A 9596-nucleotide genomic window follows, 5' to 3' on the forward strand; every position below is an offset into this window, starting at 1 on the left:
TACTCTAACAGTTGGTGTTGGGTGACAATGGCCTCTATACTCTAACAGTTGGTGTTGGGTGACCATGGCCTTCATACTCTTACAGTTGGTGTTGGGTGACCATGGCCTCCATACTCTTGCAGTTGGTGTTGGGTGACCATGGCCTCCATACTCTTACAGTTGGTGTTGGGTGACCATGGCCTCCATACTCTAACAGTTGGTGTTGGGTGACCATGGCCTCCATACTCTTACAGTTGGTGTTGGGTGACCATGGCTTCCATACTCTAACAGTTGGTGTTGGTTGACCATGGCCTACATACTCTTGCAGTTGGTGTTGGGTGACCATGGCCTCCATACTCTTACAGTTGGTGTTGGGTGACCATGGCTTCCATACTCTTACAGTTGGTGTTGGGTGACCATGGCCTCCATACTCTAACAGTTGGTGTTGGGTGACCATGGCCTCCATACTCTTGCAGTTGGTGTTGGGTGACCATGGCCTCCATACTCTAACAGTTGGTGTTAGGGGACCATGGCCTCCATACTCTAACAGTTGGTGTTGGGTGACCATGGCCGCCATACTCTTGTAGTTGGTGTTGGGTGACCATGGCCTCCAAACTCTAACAGTTGGTGTTGGGTGACCATGGCCTCCATACTCTAACAGTTGGTGTTGGGTGACCATGGACTCCATACTCTAACAGTTGGTGTTGGGTGACCATGGCCTTCATACTCTAACAGTTGGTGTTGGGTGACCATGGCCTCCATACTCTAACAGTTGGTGTTGGGTGACCATGGCCTCCATACTCTAACAGTTGGTGTTGGGTGACCATGGACTCCATACTCTAACAGTTGGTGTTGGGTGACCATGGCCTTCATACTCTTACAGTTGGTGTTGGGTGACAATGGCCTCTATACTCTAACAGTTGGTGTTGGGTGACCATGGCCTTCATACTCTTACAGTTGGTGTTGGGTGACCATGGCATCCATACTCTTGCAGTTGGTGTTGGGTGACCATGGCCTCCATACTCTAACAGTTGGTGTTGGGTGACCATAGCCTACATACTCTTGCAGTTGGTGTTGGGTGACCATGGCCTCCATACTCTTACAGTTGGTGTTGGGTGACCATGGCCTACATACTCTTGCAGTTGGTGTTGGGTGACCATGGCCTCCATACTCTTACAGTTGGTGTTGGGTGACCATGGCCTCCATACTCTAACAGTTGGTGTTGGGTGACCATGGCCTCCATACTCTTGCAGTTGGTGTTGGGTGACCATGGCCTCCATACTCTAACAGTTGGTGTTAGGGGACCATGGCCTCCATACTCTAACAGTTGGTGTTGGGTGACCATGGCCGCCATACTCTTGTAGTTTGTGTTGGGTGACCATGGCCTCCATACTCTTACAGTTGGTGTTGGGTGACCATGGCCTCCATACTCTAACAGTTGGTGTTGGGTGACCATGGCCTCCATACTCTAACAGTTGGTGTTGGGTGACCATGGACTCCATACTCTAACAGTTGGTGTTGGGTGACCATGGCCTACATACTCTTACAGTTGGTGTTGGGTGATCATGGCCTCCAAACTCTAACAGTTGGTGTTGGGTGACCATGGCCTCCATACTCTAACAGTTGGTGTTGGGTGGCCATGGACTCCATACTCTAACAGTTGGTGTTGGGTGACCATGGCCTTCATACTCTAACAGTTGGTGTTGGGTGACCATGGCCTCCATACTCTAACAGTTGGTGTTGGGTGACCATGGCCTCCATACTCTAACAGTTGGTGTTGGGTGACCATGGACTCCATACTCTAACAGTTGGTGTTGGGTGACCATGGCCTTCATACTCTTACAGTTGGTGTTGGGTGACAATGGCCTCTATACTCTAACAGTTGGTGTTGGGTGACCATGGCCTCCATACTCTAACAGTTGGTGTTGGGTGACCATGGAATCCATACTCTAACAGTTGGTGTTGGGTGACCATGGCCTTCATACTCTTACAGTTGGTGTTGGGTGACCATGGCCTCCATACTCTAACAGTTGGTGTTGGGTGACCATGGCCTCCATACTCTAACAGTTGGTGTTGGGTGACCATGGCCTTCATACTCTTACAGTTGGTGTTGGGTGACCATGGCGTCCATACTCTAACAGTTGGTGTTGGGTGACCGTGGCCTCCATACTCTAACAGTTGTTGTTGGGTGACCATGGCCTCCATACTCTAACAGTTGGTGTTGGGTGACCATGGCCTCCATACTCTTGTAGTTGGTGTTGGGTGACCATGGCCTCCATACTCTAACAGTTGGTGTTGGGTGACCATGGCCTCCATACTCTAACAGTTGGTGTTGGGTGACCATGGCCTCCATACTCTTGTAGTTGGTGTTGGGTGACCATGGCCTCCATACTCTTGTAGTTGGTGTTGGGTGACCATGGCCTCCATACTCTAACAGTTGGTGTTGGGTGACCATGGCCTCCATACTCTAACAGTTGGTGTTGGGTGACCATGGACTCCATACTCTTGCAGTTTGTGTTGGGGGACCATGGCCTCCATACTCTAACAGTTGGTGTTGGGTGACCATGGCCTCCATACTCTTGCAGTTGGTGTTGGGTGACCATGGCCTCCATACTCTTACAGTTGGTTTTGGGTGACCATGGCCTCCATACTCTTGTAGTTGGTGTTGGGTGACCATGGCCTCCATACTCTTGTAGTTGGTGTTGGGTGACCATGGCCTCCATACTCTTACAGTTGGTGTTGGGTGACCATGGCCTCCATACTCTAACAGTTGGTGTTGGGTGACCATGGACTCCATACTCTAACAGTTGGTGTTGGGTGACCATGGCCTCCATACTCTTACAGTTGGTGTTGGGTGACAATGGCCTCTATACTCTAACAGTTGGTGTTGGGTGACCATGGCCTCCATACTCTAACAGTTGGTGTTGGGTGACCATGGACTCCATACTCTAACAGTTGGTGTTGGGTGACCATGGCCTTCATACTCTTACAGTTGGTGTTGGGTGACCATGGCCTCCATACTCTTGCAGTTGGTGTTGGGTGACCATGGCCTCCATACTCTAACAGTTGGTGTTGGTTGACCATGGACTCCATACTCTAACAGTTGGTGTTGGGTGACCATGGCCTCCATACTCTAACAGTTGGTGTTGGGTGACCATGGCCTCCATACTCTTACAGTTGGTGTTGGGTGACCATGGCCTTCATACTCTTACAGTTGGTGTTGGGTGACCATGGCCTCCATACTCTTGCAGTTGGTGTTGGGTGACCATGGCCTCCATACTCTAACAGTTGGTGTTGGTTGACCATGGACTCCATACTCTAACAATTGGTGTTGGGTGACCATGGCCTTCATACTCTTACAGTTGGTGTTGGGTGACCATGGCCTCCATACTCTTACAGTTGGTGTTGGGTGACCATGGCCTCCATACTCTTACAGTTGGTGTTGGGTGACCATGGCCTCCATACTCTAACAGTTGGTGTTGGGTGACCATGGCCTCCATACTCTTACAGTTGGTGTTGGGTGACCATGGCCTCCATACTCTAACAGTTGGTGTTGGTTGACCATGGCCTACATACTCTTGCAGTTGGTGTTGGGTGACCATGGCCTCCATACTCTTACAGTTGGTGTTGGGTGACCATGGCCTCCATACTCTTACAGTTGGTGTTGGGTGACCATGGCCTCCATACTCTAACAGTTGGTGTTGGGTGACCATGGCCTCCATACTCTTGCAGTTGGTGTTGGGTGACCATGGCCTCCATACTCTAACAGTTGGTGTTAGGGGACCATGGCCTCCATACTCTAACAGTTGGTGTTGGGTGACCATGGCCGCCATACTCTTGTAGTTGGTGTTGGGTGACCATGGCCTCCATACTCTTACAGTTGGTGTTGGGTGACCATGGCCTCCATACTCTAACAGTTGGTGTTGGGTGACCATGGCCTCCATACTCTAACAGTTGGTGTTGGGTGACCATGGACTCCATACTCTAACAGTTGGTGTTGGGTGACCATGGCCTACATACTCTTACAGTTGGTGTTGGGTGACCATGGCCTCCAAACTCTAACAGTTGGTGTTGGGTGACCATGGCCTCCATACTCTAACAGTTGGTGTTGGGTGACCATGGACTCCATACTCTAACAGTTGGTGTTGGGTGACCATGGCCTCCATACTCTAACAGTTGGTGTTGGGTGACCATGGACTCCATACTCTAACAGTTGGTGTTGGGTGACCATGGCCTCCATACTCTAACAGTTGGTGTTGGGTGACAATGGCCTCTATACTCTAACAGTTGGTGTTGGGTGACCATGGCCTTCATACTCTTACAGTTGGTGTTGGGTGACCATGGCCTCCATACTCTTGCAGTTGGTGTTGGGTGACCATGGCCTCCATACTCTTACAGTTGGTGTTGGGTGACCATGGCCTCCATACTCTAACAGTTGGTGTTGGGTGACCATGGCCTCCATACTCTTACAGTTGGTGTTGGGTGACCATGGCCTCCATACTCTAACAGTTGGTGTTGGTTGACCATGGCCTACATACTCTTGCAGTTGGTGTTGGGTGACCATGGCCTCCATACTCTTACAGTTGGTGTTGGGTGACCATGGCCTCCATACTCTTACAGTTGGTGTTGGGTGACCATGGCCTCCATACTCTTACAGTTGGTGTTGGGTGACCATGGCCTCCATACTCTAACAGTTGGTGTTGGGTGACCATGGCCTCCATACTCTTGCAGTTGGTGTTGGGTGACCATGGCCTCCATACTCTAACAGTTGGTGTTAGGGGACCATGGCCTCCATACTCTAACAGTTGGTGTTGGGTGACCATGGCCGCCATACTCTTGTAGTTGGTGTTGGGTGACCATGGCCTCCAAACTCTAACAGTTGGTGTTGGGTGACCATGGCCTCCATACTCTAACAGTTGGTGTTGGGTGACCATGGACTCCATACTCTAACAGTTGGTGTTGGGTGACCATGGCCTTCATACTCTAACAGTTGGTGTTGGGTGACCATGGCCTCCATACTCTAACAGTTGGTGTTGGGTGACCATGGCCTCCATACTCTAACAGTTGGTGTTGGGTGACCATGGACTCCATACTCTAACAGTTGGTGTTGGGTGACCATGGCCTTCATACTCTTACAGTTGGTGTTGGGTGACAATGGCCTCTATACTCTAACAGTTGGTGTTGGGTGACCATGGCCTTCATACTCTTACAGTTGGTGTTGGGTGACCATGGCCTCCATACTCTTGCAGTTGGTGTTGGGTGACCATGGCCTCCATACTCTAACAGTTGGTGTTGGGTGACCATAGCCTACATACTCTTGCAGTTGGTGTTGGGTGACCATGGCCTCCATACTCTTACAGTTGGTGTTGGGTGACCATGGCCTACATACTCTTGCAGTTGGTGTTGGGTGACCATGGCCTCCATACTCTTACAGTTGGTGTTGGGTGACCATGGCCTCCATACTCTAACAGTTGGTGTTGGGTGACCATGGCCTCCATACTCTTGCAGTTGGTGTTGGGTGACCATGGCCTCCATACTCTAACAGTTGGTGTTAGGGGACCATGGCCTCCATACTCTAACAGTTGGTGTTGGGTGACCATGGCCGCCATACTCTTGTAGTTTGTGTTGGGTGACCATGGCCTCCATACTCTTACAGTTGGTGTTGGGTGACCATGGCCTCCATACTCTAACAGTTGGTGTTGGGTGACCATGGCCTCCATACTCTAACAGTTGGTGTTGGGTGACCATGGACTCCATACTCTAACAGTTGGTGTTGGGTGACCATGGCCTACATACTCTTACAGTTGGTGTTGGGTGATCATGGCCTCCAAACTCTAACAGTTGGTGTTGGGTGACCATGGCCTCCATACTCTAACAGTTGGTGTTGGGTGGCCATGGACTCCATACTCTAACAGTTGGTGTTGGGTGACCATGGCCTTCATACTCTAACAGTTGGTGTTGGGTGACCATGGCCTCCATACTCTAACAGTTGGTGTTGGGTGACCATGGCCTCCATACTCTAACAGTTGGTGTTGGGTGACCATGGACTCCATACTCTAACAGTTGGTGTTGGGTGACCATGGCCTTCATACTCTTACAGTTGGTGTTGGGTGACAATGGCCTCTATACTCTAACAGTTGGTGTTGGGTGACCATGGCCTCCATACTCTAACAGTTGGTGTTGGGTGACCATGGAATCCATACTCTAACAGTTGGTGTTGGGTGACCATGGCCTTCATACTCTTACAGTTGGTGTTGGGTGACCATGGCCTCCATACTCTAACAGTTGGTGTTGGGTGACCATGGCCTCCATACTCTAACAGTTGGTGTTGGGTGACCATGGCCTTCATACTCTTACAGTTGGTGTTGGGTGACCATGGCGTCCATACTCTAACAGTTGGTGTTGGGTGACCGTGGCCTCCATACTCTAACAGTTGTTGTTGGGTGACCATGGCCTCCATACTCTAACAGTTGGTGTTGGGTGACCATGGCCTCCATACTCTTGTAGTTGGTGTTGGGTGACCATGGCCTCCATACTCTAACAGTTGGTGTTGGGTGACCATGGCCTCCATACTCTAACAGTTGGTGTTGGGTGACCATGGCCTCCATACTCTTGTAGTTGGTGTTGGGTGACCATGGCCTCCATACTCTTGTAGTTGGTGTTGGGTGACCATGGCCTCCATACTCTAACAGTTGGTGTTGGGTGACCATGGCCTCCATACTCTAACAGTTGGTGTTGGGTGACCATGGACTCCATACTCTTGCAGTTTGTGTTGGGGGACCATGGCCTCCATACTCTAACAGTTGGTGTTGGGTGACCATGGCCTCCATACTCTTGCAGTTGGTGTTGGGTGACCATGGCCTCCATACTCTTACAGTTGGTTTTGGGTGACCATGGCCTCCATACTCTAACAGTTGGTGTTGGATGACCATGGCCTCCATACTCTTACAGTTGGTGTTGGGTGACCATGGCCTCCATACTCTAACAGTTGGTGTTGGTTGACCATGGCCTACATACTCTTGCAGTTGGTGTTGGGTGACCATGGCCTCCATACTCTTACAGTTGGTGTTGGGTGACCATGGCCTCCATACTCTTACAGTTGGTGTTGGGTGACCATGGCCTCCATAATCTTACAGTTGGTGTTGGGTGACCATGGCCTCCATACTCTAACAGTTGGTGTTGGGTGACCATGGCCTCCATACTCTTGCAGTTGGTGTTGGGTGACCATGGCCTCCATACTCTAACAGTTGGTGTTAGGGGACCATGGCCTCCATACTCTAACAGTTGGTGTTGGGTGACCATGGCCGCTATACTCTTGTAGTTGGTGTTGGGTGACCATGGCCTCCATACTCTTACAGTTGGTGTTGGGTGACCATGGCCTCCATACTCTAACAGTTGGTGTTGGGTGACCATGGCCTCCATACTCTTACAGTTGGTGTTGGGTGACCATGGCCGCCATACTATTGTAGTTGGTGTTGGGTGACCATGGCCTCCATACTCTAACAGTTGGTGTTGGGTGACCATGGCCTACATACTCTTGTAGTTGGTGTTGGGTGACCATGGCCTCCATACTCTAACAGTTGGTGTTGGGTGACCATGGCCTCCATACTCTAACAGTTGGTGTTGGGTGACCATGGACTCCATACTCTAACAGTTGGTGTTGGGTGACCATGGCCTTCATACTCTTACAGATGGTGTTGGGTGACAATGGCCTCTATACTCTAACAGTTGGTGTTGGGTGACCATGGCCTCCACACTCTAACAGTTGGTGTTGGGTGACCATGGACTCCATACTCTAAAGGTTGGTGTTGGGTGACCATGGCCTTCATACTCTTACAGTTGTTGTTGGGTGACCATGGCCTCCATACTCTTACAGTTGGTGTTGGGTGACCATGGCCTCCATACTCTAACAGTTGGTGTTGGGGGACCATGGCCTCCATACTCTAACAGTTGGTGTTGGGTGACCATGGCCTCCATACTCTTGCAGTTGGTGTTGGGTGACCATGGCCTCCATACTCTAACAGTTGGTGTTGGGTGAACATGGCCTTCATACTCTAACAGTTGGTGTTGGGGGACCAAGGCCTCCATACTCTAACAGTTGGTGTTGGGGGACCAAGGCCTCCATACTCTAACAGTTGGTGTTGGGTGACCATGGCGTTCGTACTCTAACAGTTGGTGTTGGGTGACCGTGGCCTCCATACTCTAACAGTTGGTGTTGGGTGACCATGGCCTACATACTCTTACAGTTGGTGTTGGGTGACCATGGCCTCCATACTCTAACAGTTGGTGTTGGGTGACCATGGACTCCATACTCTAACAGTTGGTGTTGGGTCACCATGGCCTTCATACTCTTACAGTTGGTGTTGGGTGACCATGGCCTCCATATTCTAACAGTTGGTGTTGGGTGACCATGGCCTCCATACTCTAACAGTTGGTGTTGGGTGACCATGGCCTCCATACTCTTGTAGTTGGTGTTGGGTGACCATGGCATCCATACTCTTGTAGTTGGTGTTGGGTGACCATGGCCTCCATACTCTAACAGTTGGTGTTGGGGGACCATGGCCTCCATACTCTTGCAGTTGGTGTTGGGGGACCATGGCCTCCATACTCTAACAGTTGGTGTTGGGTGACCATGGCCTCCATACTCTTGCAGTTGGTGTTGGGTGACCATGGCCTCCAAACTCTAACAGTTGGTGTTGGGTGACCATGGCCTCCATACTCTTGTAGTTGGTGTTGGGTGACCATGGCCTCCATACTCTTGTAGTTGGTGTTGGGTGACCATGGCCTCCATACTCTAACAGTTGGTGTTGGGTGACCATGGCCTCCATACTCTAACAGTTGGTGTTGGGTGACCATGGCCTCCATACTCTTGCAGTTGGTGTTGGGGGACCATGGCCTCCATACTCTAACAGTTGGTGTTGGGTGACCATGGCCTCCATACTCTTGCAGTTGGTGTTGGGTGACCATGGCCTCCATACTCTAACAGTTGGTGTTGGGTGACCATGGCCTCCATACTCTAACAGTTGGTGTTGGGTGACCATGGCCTCATTACTCTTGCAGTTGGTGTTGGGTGACCATGGCCTCCATACTCTAACAGTTGGTGTTAGGGGACCATGGCCTCCATACTCTAACAGTTGGTGTTGGGTGACCATGGCCGCCATACTCTTGTAGTTGGTGTTGGGTGACCATGGCCTCCATACTCTTACAGTTGGTGTTGGGTGACCATGGCCTCCATACTCTAACAGTTGGTGTTGGGTGACCATGGCCTCCATACTCTAACAGTTGGTGTTGGGTGACCATGGCCGCCATACTCTTGTAGTTGGTGTTGGGTGACCATGGCCTCCATACTCTTACAGTTGGTGTTGGGTGACCATGGCCTCCATACTATAACAGTTGGTGTTGGGTGACCATGGCCTCCATACTCTAACAGTTGGTGTTGGGTGACCATGGCCTACATACTCTTACAGTTGGTGTTGGGTGACCATGGCCTCCATACTCTAACAGTTGGTGTTGGGTGACCATGGCCTCCATACTCTAACAGTTGGTGTTGGGTGACCATGGCCTTCATACTCTAACAGTTGGTGTTGGGTGACCATGGCCTCCATACTCTAACAGCT

The sequence above is a fragment of the Salvelinus namaycush genome, chromosome 16, assembly GCF_016432855.1.
Source record: "Salvelinus namaycush isolate Seneca chromosome 16, SaNama_1.0, whole genome shotgun sequence".
Lineage (NCBI taxonomy): Eukaryota > Metazoa > Chordata > Actinopteri > Salmoniformes > Salmonidae > Salvelinus > Salvelinus namaycush.